General features: G+C 35.4%; 3 long non-coding RNA genes across 6 annotated transcripts; 2 read left to right on the top strand and 1 right to left on the bottom strand.

Moving 5' to 3' along the window:
* LOC110264617 lies at positions 1,132 to 3,659 on the bottom strand. Of its 2 annotated transcripts, none has more exons than XR_002350788.1 (3): positions 3,453 to 3,659; positions 3,128 to 3,322; positions 1,132 to 1,204 (listed from the first exon to the last, which is right to left on the bottom strand). It is a non-coding gene; the product is annotated as an uncharacterized LOC110264617 (long non-coding RNA). The 2 variants fall into 2 exon arrangements; XR_002350787.1 differs by having other exon boundaries at positions 3,128 to 3,318; positions 3,453 to 3,655.
* LOC110264201 lies at positions 12,705 to 14,166 on the top strand. Its single transcript, XR_002349934.1, has 4 exons — positions 12,705 to 13,060; positions 13,252 to 13,327; positions 13,444 to 13,570; positions 13,999 to 14,166. It is a non-coding gene; the product is annotated as an uncharacterized LOC110264201 (long non-coding RNA).
* On the top strand, positions 14,413 to 16,191 carry LOC107608193. 3 transcript variants are annotated; one of them, XR_002349933.1, is made up of 3 exons: positions 14,413 to 15,117; positions 15,209 to 15,671; positions 15,771 to 16,191. It is a non-coding gene; the product is annotated as an uncharacterized LOC107608193 (long non-coding RNA). The 3 variants fall into 3 exon arrangements; XR_002349932.1 differs by having other exon boundaries at positions 14,862 to 15,400; positions 15,613 to 15,671; XR_001612758.2 differs by having other exon boundaries at positions 14,866 to 15,671; positions 15,771 to 16,189.

Genomic DNA, 19,882 nt, shown 5'->3' with positions numbered 1-19,882 from the left:
AAAATAGAATTTATTTAAATTAAATTATACAATTCTTCTTATTTTTCAATTATCAAAATTATAATTTCAATTATACCAAATATCTAATAAATAAGAATTAAGAATTCTAATTAATTTAAACTCCAATTATCATGAAACTCTATTTAATTATCATTAGTAAAATAATTTTCTTAAAATAAATCACAAATAACTAATTCTTTGATTTTCAAAAGCTAGGGTTGTTACATTCTACCCACCTTAGAAAAATTTTCGCCCTCGAAAATTGCTAGAATAAAATAAGTTCAAACTGAAATCAAAGAAAGCAGAATATATGGACAAAAGTATAGGCAATGTCAATGATGAATATTCAAAGAGTTAAGTAAGCAATCAGATTCATAGGCAAGCAAAGATATACAAGAATGACAAGGTATGGTTGGGAAACAATCAAATCACATTCTAAGGAGGAAATTCAAACTAGAGAATTCTAATGAAAGCAACTAAGAAAAAGATGGCACGAGTTCATGTGGCACGAATAAAGATTATAGCACGAATAAACCCCGTGAGTCGCATCACCTATAACTTCTATTTCGTCTATGATAACCTATTAGTGTCCCTATATACGTAAATCATTAATATTAAGTTGGCCAGACCTAATACCATGAAGTATAAAATGGTAACCTAACAGCATTAATCATCAGATAGTCATGCATATAAAACTCAAACTCTTGTTATCAGAACAAGTCACAAAGCATGACAGACACTCAGAGTATGCAGTGAAGCAAAGTCAGTCCATTCCCAAGGCTCTAACAGGAACGAACTGCTCTGATACCATTTGTAACGACCCAACTTCCAGTACGTCATGATCGTACTGAAAGTAAGGCGTTACCAACCTGCTTTCCTTTATTAACTATTGACTATTGAGCCTTTAGTTCGATATTGTGATTTAGTTTTATAGAAAATTCCAGAAAAATTTTGTTTTTGTTATTCAAAATCATATATCAAAGATCACCAGGTAATAATAATCACATAATTATTAATAATAATATCTGTCATACAAAGGATTTCAAATAAAACTTAGATACAAATCCTATCCCTCTGTATAAAATAAAAATCTTAAGCGATAGGGGCGAGGGAACTCTATGAAAGCAAATTACTCATACACTTAACTCGTAAATAAGTTCTAGAATCGCCCGCAGCTTCAAACTGAGTCTTCGGACCTGTGTCACTGAAAGGGTGGAAGATTTTGGGGTGAGAACAAACCACACGTTCTCAGTAGGGAATGGGAATGCCATAAAAGTAATGAAATAGAATGCAAATAATTAACATACTCTAGGAAACTATATTTTTATCAAACTCTTATGAAAATACTATTCTTGGTTTTACTTTAACTAATTAGTTACCTCTTCCAAAGAAAATCTCTAAGCTCAAAACAAATTTCAAAATATAAAATTGGTCACATTAAGCATTTCTCAACCACACAATTAATTTTCAATCACAACATCAAATCTTACTCATCATCATACATTCACCATCTAATAGCACTAACAAAAGATTCAATTCAACACACAAACAAGTCACAGCAAGGCAAACAGCATAATCACAGGGAAGTACAATGAGCAAACCCAATCAAATGCAGATGCGCAAACAAGGATGATGCATGTCTAGCCCTAGTGCCGGTAATGAGCTCATCTGTCGGTTTCTACCCACTCCTGACGTAACTCGAAGCAGCTGAAACGGGTATGGTTTTCCAGTCAGCATAGGTACAGTTCTCACTAACTGACGTATGCGTCATATCCTCTGTAAGCAGACTCTGCCTTACAAGTGACGGCATTCCAGCCGTGTATGAAATCATATCCTCTATATGCAATCCTTGCCTCACAGGTGCGGCATTTTAGCCGTGTATGAATTAATATCCTCTGCAAGTGATCCCAGGTTATCAGTTGAAAACACAACTCTCTTATATTAAATCAAACTCAAAACATAAACATTTCCTTGATAAATCGATTTCATAATAATATAATTCTTTTTTTCTCAATAAATAAAACTCCAAACATAGTTCATTTCTTTTCTTAGTAAATTAAAATCAAATAATATAATTTTCCAAATCTTACTCTTTTAAAAGAACCTCAGATTTAATAAAATTTCGGCAGCACCTCCCCTAAAACTGGGACTTAGCCACCTTTACGGGTTCCCTCTTTCTCAACAAATCACCAGCCCTTTTCTCAATTATTTATAAACAGACAATTCTCAATCAATCAGATATTCGCATTACATAATAATTAGCAAATCAATCATACTCCACAATTTCTGCTAATCCATCAATCCAATCTCACCATTTCATATTTACTTTTCACTTATCATAAAATCCTTTCAAAATTAAACACAATCAACTAGTAATCCCAAAAAAATTAGCTTTTCATAATTCAAAGTCATTTACTTGTTAACAAAGTAACTGTTTTGGTTTAGAAGTCATATTTCAAGAGAATAATTCGGTAATCAAACTTCAATCTTTTAACAGTTCTCAAGCATAACTCTAATTAATCACGAATCAACATTAACAAGCATCAAAACCAATTCCAACCGGTCACAAGTCAATTTCACAGCCATTCTAACATATCATATTACTAAAATCAACAACAAACGCTTATTCTCAATAATCAAAATACAGCCACAACTCAAACCATCATCACAATAATTCCAAACCAAACATAAATCCCACTCAGTTCATCAATTATCAATACGACAACTTTTCAATAGTTAGCTCATCAAATTTCAATTTAACAAGTATTATCAAATGAATCACCATTCACAGCCACTTTTCAACCAATTCAGCAATATCACATAGGTCAGAATTTTCAACAAATCCATCAAAATCAGAAAAACCAATATCAGTCACAAAATTAACCTTGTCAAATCAATTACTCACAATAACAAAAATCCAGTGACATTCTCAGCCATAACCTAAACTCAATAAACTAATTGAAACACCAGAATATCATCTCAATATCAGACTTAACCCAAATTTCACAACCTCAAACCAAGCTTATTCCTATCAATTAATCATATTTATGAATTATTTGCAATTACTCACTAAACCTCATTGGCATTCATAAGTTAAAACTGTTAATTTTTGAAATAAATCCCCTACCTCAATGTCGCATTAACAACGTAATTAAACCAAGCAGCAGCCTCGGTAACGTTTTCATATGAGTTCCCTTCCTCTGGCAACAACACAGCAGCTCGGGACCTACGTAGCAGCATCAGAATCATCAAGAGCGGCTCCAACATTGGTTCCCGGCGACTCCAATGGCACTAGCAATCTCCAAATAGAGCCGGCAGCTACCTCCAATAACGGTGGCGGCATGGTAATTTTATAATAATCTCTTTATACAATACAAACAGTTTCAGGGACAAGCTTCAAAGTAGAAACAAATTGGTAGGACAAGGAAGCAGCAACAGGGGGTGGAGCTTACCAAAACAGTAGTGGTTCTAATGGTGGTTTCCTGGGCAGCTCGAATGTTAGTTCCCGGTGGCAGAGAGCTCCGGCAACTCACAGAACCCAGAGGCAGAGGCAGAACTGGCGAGCGCTCCTCCTCCTGCGGCGGCTTGGTGAGACGCGGCGGCAGCAGAGTGCGGCCACGGCAGTGCTGCGGCTCAGTAACGATGACGCGGTGGTAGCTCGCGAGGATGGCGACGGCAACCCATAGCGCTGACAGCGACAAGGCTGGTCGCGGACTTCTTCCTCTCGCATAGGTCACAGCGGTGATTTACAGGCCCAACGACAGTGACTGTGAGGGCAACGAGCGGCTTCTTCCTCGCGGTGTCTGGCTCTCTCTCCGCGCTTGACGGCGTTCGGTGGCAATGGAGGCATGGCGGCAATGCAGCAAAGGTTCCCTGATGCGCATAAACGTGTTATGCTACGATTTAGGAAATTGCACGATCGGCAAAATTCCTTCCAATCAAGATCCATAGACAATTTTCAATTTCTACATAAAAAATGATAATTCTACACTCTAATTTTAGTGATCTGACTAAACAATCAAGCATGCATACCACCACTTAATTCTACTTGATTTGTCACTAATGTAGCCAAGTTACTTTTGTTCAAACTTTTCTTTAATTTTTGAAACAGAACAAGCATGGCATGCACTTGTTTAAGAAGGTGAAGTTATATCCAAACATCTAGGCATTCACTTTATTCAAAGCAATTAACAAAAAAAACTACACATTCCAGAAAGATTCAACATTTACAGTTTAAACCAGAACACGCATGCTTTTGTTTAACCTTTTTAAAGAATTATCAAGGAATAATACCACCTTGTGAAATTCCTTGTTTTCTCTTTGTTGTCAGGAAACACTTTGATTTCTCCTTCTTCTTCCTAAATGTTGCTTCTTGCTTTAAGGTTCTTGTTTCCTTTCCTGCAAAGAGTAATGAAGTTGCTTGCTCCTCAAGCACTTAAGTGGTTAGCTCAACTATGTGTGGGTAAGTATCGGATTCTTAAGTTGGTGTGTGAACACCAAACTTAGTCTCCCACTTACTTCTCTGTGTTCTTTGAATCCTTGAGTTATCTTGGAATGATGTTGCTACTAAGGGTTTTAAGCATTTCTGTGACTGCTTAGAATAGTTGTTCCTTTCACATAATTCAAAGGTTGTTGTGTTCAGTTGATCTTTATGGTGGAACACCAAACTTAGAGTCACACATTCCCCTTTGACTTATGAATCCATGAATTCATTGTTTGGTGTGAAACACCAAACTTAATTCTTTGCAATGCACAGAAACTACTTTATCCCTTTTATTGAAACAAATAAAAGAAACAGCAGAAAGGTATTACCTCAGGTTGGGTTGCCTCCCAACAAGCGCTTGTTTATCGTCATTAGCTTGACGGTCAGCTTCCTCAGTTGAGGTGATATTTAACTTTGTCCTTCTCCTCCACATCTCCCAAGTAATGTTTGAGTCTTTGACCGTTAACAATGAAGGTTCGTTGCGACTTTTCTTCCATGATTTCTACTTGTCCATAGTTGGAGACCTTGGTGACAAGGAATGGTCCAGACCACCTTGATTTTAGCTTCCCTGGAAATAGCTTCAGTCCTTCTTCCTCAGATATGCATCTTCTGAGTATGCCATCGGAACATTTTTTGAACAAGTATGGTTCGTCCCAGATGAAGTATTTGGCATCATTTACCAATTTCTTCTTTTGATGTTTGTTAAATTCCAAAGGTAAACTCCCAGTGGCCTTGAAGTTTGCTATGTCTGCAAACCAGGGTGCCTTGTGAATTAGCATGAGTTGTTCATCAGGAAAGCACTCATTTACATGTGTGCCTTGTGTGCTTCCTTCTTCCCATGGTATCCGAGGGCCATTCTTGTTGGTTTGGCTTCTTCAATCTTCATTCTTTTCATCATTGTTAGCGACATCAAATTGATGCTGGCCCCTAAATCACACAAGGCCTTCTCCACCATGACTTCTCCTATAATACAGGGGATTTGGAAACTGCCTGGGTCCTTCAATTTCTGAGGCAATTTGTGCTGAATGATGGCACTGCATTCTTCAGTTAACAACACAGTTTCCTCATTTCTCCAGCTTCTCTTCTTGGTCATCAATTCTTTTAAGAATTTTGCATAAAGTGGCATTTGCTCTATTGCTTCAGCAAAGGGAATGTTGATTTGAAGCTTCTTGAAAATCTCCAAGAACCTGGAGAATTGGCCATCCTTTTCACTTTTCATCAAACGTTGAGGATAAGGTGCTTTAGGTGTGTAAGGCTTCAAGACCTCTTTTTCTTTTTCTTTTGTTGCAAACGGTGTAACAGATTGTCCTTGTTCCTTGTCTTTCACATTTTCCTTTGCTTCATCCTCTGTGGTTTCCCTTGAAATCTCCTTTAGATTCTTTCCACTTCTGAGGGTTATAGCCTTACATTCCTCCCTTGCAATAGCCTTAACAGTATGAGAACTGCTTGTCCCAGGGGCTTGCTTAGTCAAATACAAAATTTGATTTTCTAGCTTCTGGATGCTTCTTCCCTGAAATCATCCAAACAATTGCATCAAAGTCTTGCAAAATTTCATGAGAAATCTTTTATTCATAGCATTTAAGTAATATAACTAAAACTCATGGAATTTGCATCAAAATCATATTGTTTGGATGGTTCATTACTTTGTTCTTCATTTAACCATTTTTGGTTACTTTAAGCTCAAGAAAATGCATAAAACAACTAAAACTAACAGAAAAATGCTAGTGAAACTAGCCTATGATGCCTTGGCATCATTCCCTCCTCCCTTGGCTCTCGCGCGGTTCTTCCTTCCTCCTTGAACAGCGACGACGAAATCCTCTTCGTCGGCAATAATGACGGCGGCGATGGCGAGGTGGACTGGGCGTGGTGCAGCTCCATTCACTAGGTGTGGGTATGTGACAGAATGGGTGTGGGCTGAATGAGTGTGGTGTCCTGAGTGTGTGTGTGCCGCGGTGAAGCTGAGGGAGAAAGGGTGAGTCTGTACGCTTGTGATGAGTGTGACGGCACTGAGGAGAGTGGGGGAGGGTTAGGATTTCTGATTAGTAACTTAGGGTTTCCAATTTGGGAAATTAGGGTTAGAAATTAGGATTTTATAAAGAAATAAGGATAGATATGTATAGATATTTTGATAAAATTGAAGGGTAGGATAATTTTAAAATCAAATGTACTTTATTAAAAATATTTAGAAATATTATTTATCAACATATTGCTATGTTCAATCAATTATTTCTAATTTAAATTATGAAATAAAATATTAATCATATAATTATAAAATATAGTTCAAACTCAATATTAATCATTCAAATTAAATGATATAACTTCTCATTATTTTTCTATCACTAGACTTTAATTTCAATTTATAAAATAACTAATTATAATAAAAATTATACATAAATATTAATTGACGTAAACTTAAAGTATTTATAAATATCAATCTAATCATTTCTAAAAATAATTTCTAGGAGTTCAAATTAATAACATAATTCATTCAAAATAGAATTTATTAAAATTAAATTATACGATTCTTCTTATTTTTCAATTATCAAAATTATAATTTCAATTATACCAAATATCTAATAAAGATTATATAAGAATTCTAATTAATTTAAACTCCAATTATCATGAAACTCTATTTAATTATCATTAGTAAAATAATTTTCTTAAAATAAATCACAAATAACTAATTATTTGATTTTCAAAAACTAGGGTTGTTAACCTGCCAACCATGCACTTCATTGCTGATTTTGTTCTTGAAACCAAATTGGATTGAAATTTATAGCTTTCATCATTCTATTTGGTACTTTTAAGTGCATAGCATGCTGAATTACTACATTATGTACTGACTGCCCACTGCTTTTTTTGCCAACATCAAACTGAAATTAAACTTGAAATTTTGAAACCTGTTTGGTGACATTGGCAGCAGTACATACATTGCTTTCTATGTGAATTGATCAAATGCTTATTCATGTATCTTTAACATTAATGACCGTAAAAATAGCAACTTGTTCCTCTAAGTTTTTGAGCAATGCAATCTGTTTCTCAATTGGATTTTGCTTTGGACAAGAAGCTATGTATATGTGATCATTTCTTATCTGCTAAACATGAATATGCGTATGCTTTCACCGTAACTCTGATTTTTTCCCTTTGTGCCAATCTTTCCAAACTCTTTCAATCCTCAAGGCACAATTGCAATAATCAATTTCTTTTAATGCAATTCCCTTACAAAATGCACCTAAGACATATATATGCTTTCATTGTTTGATCACTCATGCATATGAAACTTAGGTTGCTTGATCTTGGGAAACCATATTTCTTTTGAACATTTGATTGCTTTATACATGTTTTCCCTTGCTTGAGTATTTGTTTACTCTAGTGGCTCCTACTTGAATTGTTTGATTATATCCTTCTTCTTCCTGTGAATTTTATCTGTTTCTCCTGAGTTGTACTCTATTTTTGTCTTTTTCAGGATGGCCCGCAAGGGAAAGGAGAAAGCCAACCCTTTGGCTCGTCCTCATCCTATGCCTCCAAGTGACCAACCAGACACATTTATAAATGCTGAAGCCCAAGAACAATATAGGAAATTGGAAAAACGGGCCTTCCATTATGAGAGAAAGCTCAACCGGCCTGAGAAATATGCGGATCAGATCATTAACAGACTAAATTTTTATCGTTGGGAATTCGTAAAATTCAACCCGGTGGAAGTAAACGAACACCAGGTCAAGGAATTTTATGCAAATTTCCTAAAGAGGAATGCCCAAACTATTTTTCTAAGAGGTGTCACTTTGGACACCTCTGATACTACTTTAGAGGCCCTCTTGGATATTCTCCATATTCCTCCGACTCGCGACGCTTACACTCAAATAATGAAGGACGTGTCAATGAGTAAGATTTCCTTAGATGTGGTCCTAGAAAAGATTGGCCTGCCTGAGGCTAGATGGGAGTACAGCAAGGGAGAGCAGGAAGTCCCGTTGAGCATTGCGTGCACTGACCTCAACCCAGAGGCAAGGATCTGGCAGCAGATCATTGCCGACTACATTCTTCCGAGCACGCATGCCACGCATATCAAAATCCGTATGGTAGTTCTGCTGTGGGCTATTCTAGATGGGAAGAGGGTCTCTGTTCTTCCCCTTATCAGAGAGTCGATGTGTAAGGTGAACCAACAATAGAAATACAACATTCCATTTCCATCATTGATCACCAGACTAGCAGCTCTATCTGGTGTAGAGAGACGGCCAACAGACCGAACGTCTGTCTACATCAGTAAGCAGCCATTTCTTCCATACGGCGATTATGACGGGCCGCTTCAGAAGAAGAGGAAGACTACTGAGTCTCCATCAGTAGCAGCAGAGCCTTCAGCACCTCCTACAGCTCCCGCACCCACACCCTGACCCCAGACAACATATGAGCTGTGCCGGGAGATCCTTCAGGCCGTCCACCGATCCGAACGTTGCAACACTCGCCGCTTCGAATGGATAGTGGCGAAGTTTGAGGGTAGAGACCCTGGGCCACCTCCTCCAGATACACCAGAGCCTGAGGCCAGGAGCCTGCATCTGAGGAGCCAGCAGCTGAAGCTGGCCAGTCAGTCGACCACCCTGAACGGAGACCAGAGGAGCCCAGACCTGAGTAGCATAGAGCTGAGAAGCTTAGAGTTGAGCAGCCGGTAGTTGAGTCCACCCCAGTGACATCCAGAGCCCTCATTGTTTATCAGCGTCATCATCACCCACCACCATCTGACGATGGAGCTTCTCATGGTTGATTCTCCCCCGAGTAATTATTTTGAGCACTGAGGACAGTGCATGACTTAAATGTGGGGGAGGATCTACGATATTTTGGGTGTAAACATTCTCCTGAACACTCTTATTTAGTTTATTTTTAGTTTTATTATGCTTTTGTAGATATTGACAACACTTTACTTTTTGCTACTATTTAGTACTTTGATATTATTCTTTGATATTTAGTTATGGATTGTGATTGGATGATGTGAATAGCACCTAGTTCAATTTTGTCCTAATTATTCATGTTAGTTTTTGTATTGTTGAAAATTAGGAATAGAACTAGGAAAATTTTTGAAAAGTGCATCCATCACACCATATATATATATAGGAATAATTTTCAAGAATTTCGCCAAGGGCATTCTATTCAATTGATTGAGGAAACTATTTTTAAACTTGCTTGAATGATTTCTTTTTTTGGAACATAGAAGAGTAAAGAACAATTACCCTGTGAGTTTTTGGGCTATATTGAGTGGTTACACATTTTAACCACTAATTTTGTTCATTGTGTGATACATCTCTTCTATGATTGTAATCTTGGTGTTGCTTAATTCTTTATTTCCAATAATTGATGTTTTGAATTGCATTGTGCATGATTGAGACAATCTTTGTTTAAAAGCTTACTTTTCCCGTATAGCCTACCCTTTGCATCTACCATTGTTAACCCCTTTTGAGCCTTAATTGACCCCATTGTTTGTAATATCACCACATCACAACCTTAAGTAGAAAACCATGTCCTACCTTGGATTATATCCTTGATTAGCTTAGGTTGGAGAAGTGTGTTTCATTTAAGTGTGGGGAAATCTTTTGGGAAACTTTGGTAGTAAAAAGAAAATGCTTGATTCGGGTATTCATTGAAAATTGTGGAAAATGGGAACATTCATGTATGAACTACTTAACCATATGCAATTCTAAATTCAACAAAAAAAAATTTCCTAAAAAGGGGATGAAGGTCACCCTAAGGAGTAAATAAATGAATAAAGAATTACATATGTGATGTTCTTGTGAGAAAAGCATACATGAGTGCTAGTGAATAGAAAATGATGGAAGGTTAGGATTGCATTTCATTTTTGATTTGATTGATACAGGTTGATGTGGAGGCTTAAACTAATCAAGGATTCAACCATTTTAGCCCACTTAGCCATATCTATCCCACCTTTATCCTAACCCCATTACAACCATATGAAGTCCTCATGATAATTGTATTCATGCATCACTTGTTGTTGATTGTTAGATAAAAAGTAATTCCTTGAAAGCATGATTAGAAGAGACTTGAGTGATTAAACCCCTAAACACTGAGTGACTAGAGCGTATACACACCTAGTGAGGGTTCAATTACTCAATTTTCTGCTTCCATGCTTCTTATCATGTATTCTTACAAGTTGCTTCACTATGATGAGTTGAATCAATTCTTTAGATTATGGATGCAGTGGGGATTATCTCCTTGCTTAGCCCATATTTGTCCATACTTGCTTGGGAACTTGATTGTTTATTTTCACCAATTTCATATCGATATTATAGATAGATATATAGATATAGATAGTATATAATATACTTGCATACATATAGGTAGTTGCATTTAATAAGTTGATTACCCCTTTGATCATTCTCCTTATTAGTTTAGCATGAGGACATGCTGTTGTTTACGTGTGGGGGAATTGATGAGTCCATATTTGATGGTATATTTTGACTCAATTTAGATGGATTCTAGCACATGAACTCACACTTAAGCACCAAAATAGCATACTTTTGTGTTTGATCCCTGATTTAATCTTAAATGTGAAAACATGTGTTTTAATGCTTAGATTAGTGATTTTTTAATTCCACTTTTGTGTCATTCGATGCCGTGATATGGTTTGTGAGTGATTTTAGGCCTTGGAGGCAAGAATGGATAGCCAAAAGTGGAGGAAAGCATGTACAAGGGAGAAAACATGAAGAAAATAAGAAAAAGAACACACAGCAAAGTGTGCGTGTGCACAGCCCTGCGTGCGTGCGCACAAGCGAATATTTCCTTGTGTGCGTGCACACAAGCACCTGTGCGTATGCACAGATCAATTTTTAGTCGAGTGTGTGGATGCACAGATGTCTGTGCGTCCGCACAGGTTCCTGTGCATGATTGCATTAATAAAACACGTGCTGCGCGAATTTGGAGGCCCTTTGCTCATTTTTGGAAGGCTGAAATGCTGTTTTGGAGTGCTATATAAAGGAGAATTCAACACTTATCAAAGGGGGGAGACATTGAAGCACAATTCTACAAAGTTTTTCATAGTATTAGGAGTAGGAGTAGTGTAGTGTAGAGTAAAGAGCTCTCCTACGGTTTATCAATTTACATTGTAGCATTTTATAGCAAGCTTTTCTTTTGGATTTTGCTTCTTTAATTGTAAGTACTCTCAATTTCCTCTTTAATTACATTGTCTTTATCTTCATTTTCTTTGGTTCAAGCACTTTGGTTCTTGAAGTTTTGATTGATGAATTTAATCTTACATGCTTTCTTTATGTTTATTTGGATGTTTATTGTTGGTATTGTTGATAGTTGGTTATAGTTTTCCATTTTACTTTGCAATTTTTCATGTTTTACTTTTATGCATACAAGGTGTTTGTGAAAATGCCAACTCTAGATTTTGAGTAGATTTTCCCACATTGGCTTGTGGTTTGAGTTCCTAGGATATTAGAGTCATAATGTCCGACATTTAGTGGTAATTCTTGGGTAGTTAGTTCACTCTTGTTTCCATTGACGCTAGCTTTTTATCAACTAGTTTGGTAAGTTAGCTAGGACTTATGGATTAAGGTCAAATATGCTTGCTTGACTTACTCCTCGATAGTTGGGGTTGACTAGGCGAGATTGACTCATCATAATTACCATAGTTGTGGTTATGGCAATAATAGGATTCCTTGGATCCTCAATCCCAAGTCAAGGCCCTTTTATTGCATTCTTAGCATTTTCACTAGTTTTGATCTTGTTTCTTTTACTTGCATTAATTCCAATTTTGGTCATTCCTTAGTTCTTTTATTGCTTAGTTATTTTAATCTTTTGTTCTTTGATGACAAAACCCCCTTTGTCATCTTTAACGACCGAAAGTGTAACATTTCATTTGCATTCCTAGGGAGAATGACCCATGGATGAAAGACTCTCGGTTTAGATTAGAAATTGTAAACTTTGATCGAGCATCACTTGTTGGTTGAGAACTATACTTACAACGAGGTTATTTCTCCTTTACCGAGAATGAATTCTTAACCGACAAATTTGCTCGTATCAATACTATATATTATAATGGCAATTATTATTATTGCCACTAAAAATATAAGAAAAAACTACTTTTAGCGAAAAAATTTTAGTGGCCATATTATTATCACTGGTATAAGTTTTATTAAAATATTTTTTATAACAATGGATCAATTAGATAAAAAGAATAAGATCCATCCAATAACCCAAAAGAAAAAGACCTACACGTTTCTCTTTCTGAGAAACCAAATAGAAATCTAACCCTAAATCTAGCCACCATCACCATCCCTCATCAACGAACACTTCTCCTCTGGTAGAGGGTGCTATCGCCGTCGGCAGGCGGACCGTTGGTGCCATCGCATTCCTCTCATCGCAGAACACTTTTCAGTTCTCATCGTTCCTCTTCTCGTTTGAGCTCTCTCTCTCTCTCTCTCTCTCTCTCTCTCTCTCTCTCTCTCTCCCCGAGGTCAACATGCCTCTTCGAGTGCTTTATCACTCTCTGTCCAAGCTCACTCTTCTTCCTCCATTGCCGTCACTTCCGATTCCTCCATCGCCGTCACTTGCCTTCCTCTTTTGCTGCTGGTAAGCACTGTTGCTTCAATTTAATTTATCACTTACTATAATTGTAATTAACTTCATTTTGTTTGTAATTTACAGATTGTCAATTCCTGTAATTCTATTTTCAAATGTTGCATTTTCATTTTGATCAATTTATTATTTGGTTTGAATATTTAGTCTCTCCTGCCAAAAATCTGGTAAATTATGTGTTGCAGACAATTTGCTCAACGTTCACGAGTCCGTAAACTTCAATACATAGCTAATTTAGAAAGAAATGTACAAGGTTTACAGGTAGATTTTAGCATTAGGCAATGATATGCATCATGTTTTCTATGCTATTTTGGAAATTTTCTTATTCTGATTTATCATTTTTTGTTATTTACTCTTTTATGTATGTCAATTCATAGGCAGAAGGATCTGAAGTATCTGCCGAGCTTGAATTTCTTAACCAGCAAAATCTCATCCTAAGTATAGAGAACAAAGCTCTCAAGCAACGGTTAGAAAGTTTAGCATAAGAGCAGCTTATCAAATATTGTAAGTTTCTGCCATTGAACATAAGCTAATAGGTTTTATTGTAAGTTGGAATTTGGAAGTCATTTATTTATTGGTGTACCAATCTAAATACCTGCATTTTGAGGGAGTGCTTATATATTCACTCATATACAACTAGGGAAATTCTTGGGATGTTATGATGCATTTTGATTATTTATTTTATGCTGTATCTTTATTCAACCGGTGTTGTATCGCCTGTCACCAAATTGCACCCTCTCCTTCTGCAGGATTGTGCAGAGATTTCCAATGTATGCCCTTCTCTTTATCTAGTTACTTGTTGACATGGAAGCACAAAGTGAACTCCTGAATAATTCAATTTCACTTTGTCTTTTTGGATTTTATGAGTTTGGTTTTTGGATCCTATGTTTGGAATATGCATAAACTTACCATGCACTTTTCTGTTCTCAAAGGCATAGGTCTTGTTATTTAAGTTTTGATAAAGGAAAAAGAAAATGGCTTCAAGATTAGGTAGTGATAATGATACTGATAATAACAAAGGTAGCATGTGGGTTTTGGAGAAAAAGCTGGATCAGCCAATGGATGAAGAAGCTGCAAGGCTAAAAAAATATGTACAAAGAAAAAGTAAGAAATGCAAACTAATTTTTCATGTTCTTCTTTCTCTTTCTAATTTACTGAATTGGAATTCTATTTGTTTTCTAGGAAAACTGAAAAAATATCCAGTCTTTCTTAATTAGTAATTAGCCTTTAATTAACTTTACAAATTAATTTATGGAATTGAGAAATTAATGGTATAAAATTGTATTTTTAGTATTATAGGAAAAAGGATACAATTGGAAAAAAATGCTATTCTTACTACGTTTTAGTGATATGCTGTTTTTAACTAAGTAGTATAATAGATATGCTTGTGCTATACTTTGAAAAGCGTTGTGTCAAAAATTCTACTAAAATACGTAAATATTTTATTAGAATTATGGATGTAGTTCAATTGGGTTCAACTGGGTTTCTTAGCTTTTTCAAGTCTTATATATCGTGTATTTGTAATGTGCTATATTATATTTGAATAATCTGCTTCTGGTTTTCACTTTTCAAATAATAGTAAGAGATGACAGTTTTGTGGAAAATTTTGTCTTGTTTATGAGTTAGGACTTTCATTTGAAAAACTCCAACTATATGAATATGAAATCTAAATACGATGATATATATTTTTTAGTCCTAAGTTGCTAAATATCCCTTATGGAACTTGTGAAACAACAATGAATATAATTGACTATATTAAAACTGTAGATAATACAGGATATATATATATATATATATAAGCCACAGAAATGATATATCAATTAAAACTTAAGCAATTCAAATTACATAAAACACTTTAATCACTTCAAAAGCATTATTATATTCTAGCTATTTCTTAATACATACATAGATAGCAGGTATAGTACTAATGTAACCAATGATCATCGGCTAGTTAAATTAATATTTAGCTATACATACATATAGTTAGGCGAAGCATGCACGCAATGATTGAGGCTCCCAAGTCTCAAACAATGATAAGAAAATATTGTGTGGTAATTACCTTATCATTTATTGGTATCTTTTATTAATTCTTTTTCTACTTTTTGATAAATAATAAATTTCTGCTCCTTGTTTTTGTTTCAGATAGCTAAGGATCTAAGCCCTGCATATTTGTTAAGATAAGGGCATGGCTTCCATTGTGTCATATATTATTATTCTTTGGTTCATTCTTTTTCCACCAATCTAGTTTCTTTTTCATTTTACTCCCTTGTTTTACAAGTCTAGGTACACTTATTTTTAAGTTACCATTGGTTGCTCGGTATTATTTTATATGTGGTAATTATTGGATCTTTGACCTACCCTAATTGTTTTTGGTATCCTTCTAATTATTATGTTTCTATCTTGTGATTCTTTTCTATTGTAGAAATTAGAACTTGCAATGAATGTCCCCCATTATTGTATTACAGTATTAGTTTTATTTAGTGAATGAGGTTGCATGTTGGTGGTCCTGTTATTTCTTTTAAAAATAAAAGATGAGTTTTATTCAGGACATGACAATGACAGATAACAACATAAGCACAACATCATCATGCAAACAAACAAAAGGGTAACTAATTCATTCTAATTCAATCCCTCAAAGTAGTTTTCCCCCTTAAACCACTGGTACTTACTCATTTTCCTACTCTTTTCTTTAAACTCATCATAGGGTCTATATATTTCTGATTACCTTGGAAGCAGCTTCAATTGGAATCAAGTACCAAGGACAAAACACCAATCCATTTCAAGAATTACAACCCACTATTCTGCTTTTCCTCACAGCAATATTTTACCATGCCATGACACTAATAACATCAAAATTGGCTTCCAAATTGCCATTATCTTCCATGTTTCTGGGCTACTTGGCTGCGAGACCCTACTTTGGATCCTTGTTGCCCAATTTTGGTGGTGGTATGTAATCATCAATGTGGTTCCATTATTAGTAGTCTTATTGTGCATTTGAAAGTTAGTTCTCTAACATAGCTGGTTGCATTTTTTGTTGTTTAAATTTGTAACATGATTTATTACTTTTCAAGAGAAATTTGTGTATCAATATTTTAAGTTTAATAAAATATCTCATTTTGTAGTAATTAATTTAAATATATTTATATTATGCATAATAATAATAATTATTGACAAAAATAATTGAGATTCTAGAAAAAAAAGATAGTTCGTTGCTTCTAAGAAAATGAGTATAATATAACTAAAAAAAGTCTTTAAGATTTTAGCGGCAATAGTAATGGCAACTAAAAGTAAATAATATTACAATTTTAGAATTATTTATAGTGGCCATATAAATTTCCGGTAAAATGGATTTTGGCGGCAATAGTAATGGCGGCTAAAAGTGAATAACATTGCAATTTTAGAATCATTTTTGGTGGCCATATAAATTGCCAAGAAAATGGCCGCTAAAAGTTATATACTTTTTGCGCCCATTAAAAATGTCTATACTGGCAAATGTTATAATTGCCGCTAAAACCTTTTAGCGACAAAGCATAAGACGGCTAATATCTAATTGCCTGTAAATATATTAACGACTATTTTTATTACCGCTAAAAATGAAATAAATAGCCGCTAAAAGTGTTTTTTCTTGTAGTGACCATATGAGCCATACTTAGAACCACAACAATTCCAATACCCATACTCCCAAGAACCACCTCAATATACACCATCTCCATATCCTTATCAAGATGAACCACATTCCTATCATGAACCCTTCCTCCCAAGCAATGAACTCTCCTATCCACCCCAAGCCCCAATAGATGATTCTCTCACTTCACTACTTCAAGGGCAAAGAGAGATGCAAAGGATGACACTAGAATTTGCGGCTACCTTGACCGAGTTAGTAAATATTCTAGCCTCGCAACGCTTGGACACTCACAGTACTCCCATGGCTCCATGTGGAGAATCTAATGAGGAGCGTAGCATGAAGGAGAAATTAGAAACTCAGGTGGAAAGTGAGGAGTGTGACTTTGTATTGGAACAATTGGAGGAAGCCATAATTGTTGAAGAAGAAGAAGAAGAAATGGTTGAAGACTTAGGAGATGTTGAGAGTCCATGGGTTAAGTCATAGAGCCTCCTTCCAAGAAGTTTGAATTTGATGTTGAGGAGGGTGTACAACCTCCAAAGCATATTGACGTTAGGATTTTCGCCAGTAAAGAATTTCATAAAAACAGTCGCGTTGTATATATAGTCTCTAAACCGACAGAAATCCCTTCGTACAAACGTTTTGGTTGTCACAAGTAACAAATCCCTTTGAAATTGATAACCGAGTATTCAAACCTCGGGTCGTCTTCTCAAGGAATTGCAGGGAGGTATGTTCTTATTATTGGTTATGAGTTTTGTAAACTAGGGTTTTGAAAGTGAGGAAGCAGTATGTTGAATGATAATAAAAATAAAACAAATAACTATAAAATAGACTCTTGGTAAGGTATGAAAAACTGGAAGTCCTATCCTTGTCAATTGTGATGAGAATTGGATTTTAATCCCACTTTGTTAACCTTTACTAAACAAAGGAAAGTTAAGTGGACTGATTAGCTTGATTCTCAAGTCCTAGTCAACTCTTGTGGAGAGACTAGCTTTAGAGCAATCCTAGTGCAATCAGAATCTGCCAATTTCAACCACTGTTTTATTTGACAGCTCAAGCGTTACCAATAAATCAACCAAAGCCAAAAGGGAAAAATCTAAATTATTTATATAATAAAAAGGAGCAATCATAAGTCTGAAATACATCAAAATATATTAAATAGAAAATCAATCTAAACATAGAGAGTCATAAACAAAATTGAGAAAAGAAATAAAAATAAAGAACCTGGGATTGAGAGTCACTCCTAAAACTAAGAGAAATCCTAAATCCTAATCCTAAGAGAGATGAGAGAACCTCTCTCTCTAAAAACTACATCTACTCCTAAAATTGTGAATGTGAAAGCCTCCTTATGAATGGGTGCAGTCCCCTACTTTATAGCCTCTAATCTGTGTTTTCTGGGCCGCAAACTGGGTCAGAAACAGTCCAAAATTCGCTGGTTTCGAATTTTGCCACGCTGGATTTCCGTCACTGCGATGCGGCCGCATGGATCACGCGGTCGCGTCACCTATCGTCAGGGGAACTATAGAATATTATATATCAAATCGAAACCCCAGACGTTAGCTTTCCAACGCAACTGGAACCGCGTCGTTTGGACCTCTGTAGCTAAAGTTATAGCCGTTTGAGTTCAGAGAGGTCAGGCTGGACAGCTTAGCAATTTCTCCAACTTCTTGCATTCCTTCCACTTTTGCATGCTTTCTTCCCATCCTCCAAGCCATTCCTGCCTTATAATATCTGAAAACACTTAACACACATATCAAGGCATCTAATGGTAATAAGAGAGGATTAATAATAAGCAAATATAAGATCAAAGAAGCATGTTTTCAATCAAAGCACATAATTAGGAAGGCAAATGTAAAACCATGCAAATAGTATGAATAAGTGGGTAAAGAGTAGATAAAAACCACTCAATTAAGCACAAGATAAACCATGAAATAGTGGTTTATCAACCTCCTCACACTTAAACATTAGCATGCCCTCATGCTAAGCTCAAGAGAAACTATAAAGATGAAGAGGAATGGTAGGATGTATGAAATGCAACCTATCTATATGAATGCAACTATATGCAAAAAAAAAGTTTCTACCTACTTGGTTAAAAGTAAATAAATTCTCCAAGACAAATATGAATCAAATTCCACTAATTCAAATCATACAGTGAAAACAAATAAACTTGTAAGAAGATAGCTCATGAAAGTAGGGAACATAGAATTAAGCACTGAACCCTCACTGGTAGTGTATATCACTCTAATCTCTCAAGTGTATAGGGTAATTCACTCTACTCTTCCCTAATCATGCTTTCTAACCTTGTTCTTCATCTAACCAATCAACAAAAATTTAGTGTACCAATGCAAACATCATGAGGTCTTTTTCAAGGTTGTAATGGGGCTAAGTTAAGGGTAAAGGTATATATATGGCTAAGTGAGCTATAAATTGAATCTTTGACTAGCCAAGCTCTCACCTAACATACATACACTCTATATAACTTTAAAATCATACCTAGCTACCCATAATTCCCACTTTTGTATGATTCCCATACTCATGTACCAAATTTTTCTTTTTAATTTATCACATGTGCATTGATTTTTTATTAACTTAACATTGGGGTAATTTTGTCCCCTTTATTTATTTATTTATATTATATATTTTTTTCTTCTTTTTCTCTTTTTCTCTTTTTTTTTTTGTAGAGAAATAAACATAACTTATCAATGCACATGGATTTTCTATTATTTTTCTATTTTGGTTTTTCATGAGTAGGTTCCCAAATTCCCAATATTCAAATAAGTTATAAACATGACACATTCCCTTATTAACCCAAGTTCCCACAATTTTCCCACACTTAGTTGATGTACAATCCCTATCTTAAGCTAACCAAAGATTCAATTTGGATATTTAATTGTTTTTCTGCTTTAAGGCTAGTGATGTGGTAAAATACAGAACAAGAGGGGATTAAAAGGCTCAAATTGGCTGACAAGGGTGATTTAAAGGGTAGGCTTATTTGGGATAAGTGAGCTTAAAACAAGTAATGGCCTCAATCATACGCAAGCATGTAAATATACTAAACAAAGGACATATAGACTGGAACAAAATACAGATTACAATCATAGAGAAGGAAACACACAGGAATAAAATATTTATGGTTAAATAATGTAACCATGTAAATAAGCTCAAAGTCTCACAGGTTGTGTGTTCTTTAGCTC

This window comes from Arachis ipaensis, chromosome B07 (assembly GCF_000816755.2).
Source record: "Arachis ipaensis cultivar K30076 chromosome B07, Araip1.1, whole genome shotgun sequence".
Lineage (NCBI taxonomy): Eukaryota > Viridiplantae > Streptophyta > Magnoliopsida > Fabales > Fabaceae > Arachis > Arachis ipaensis.
Note: the sequence above shows the minus strand (reverse complement) of the source record. Positions and strands in the feature narration are given on the sequence as shown.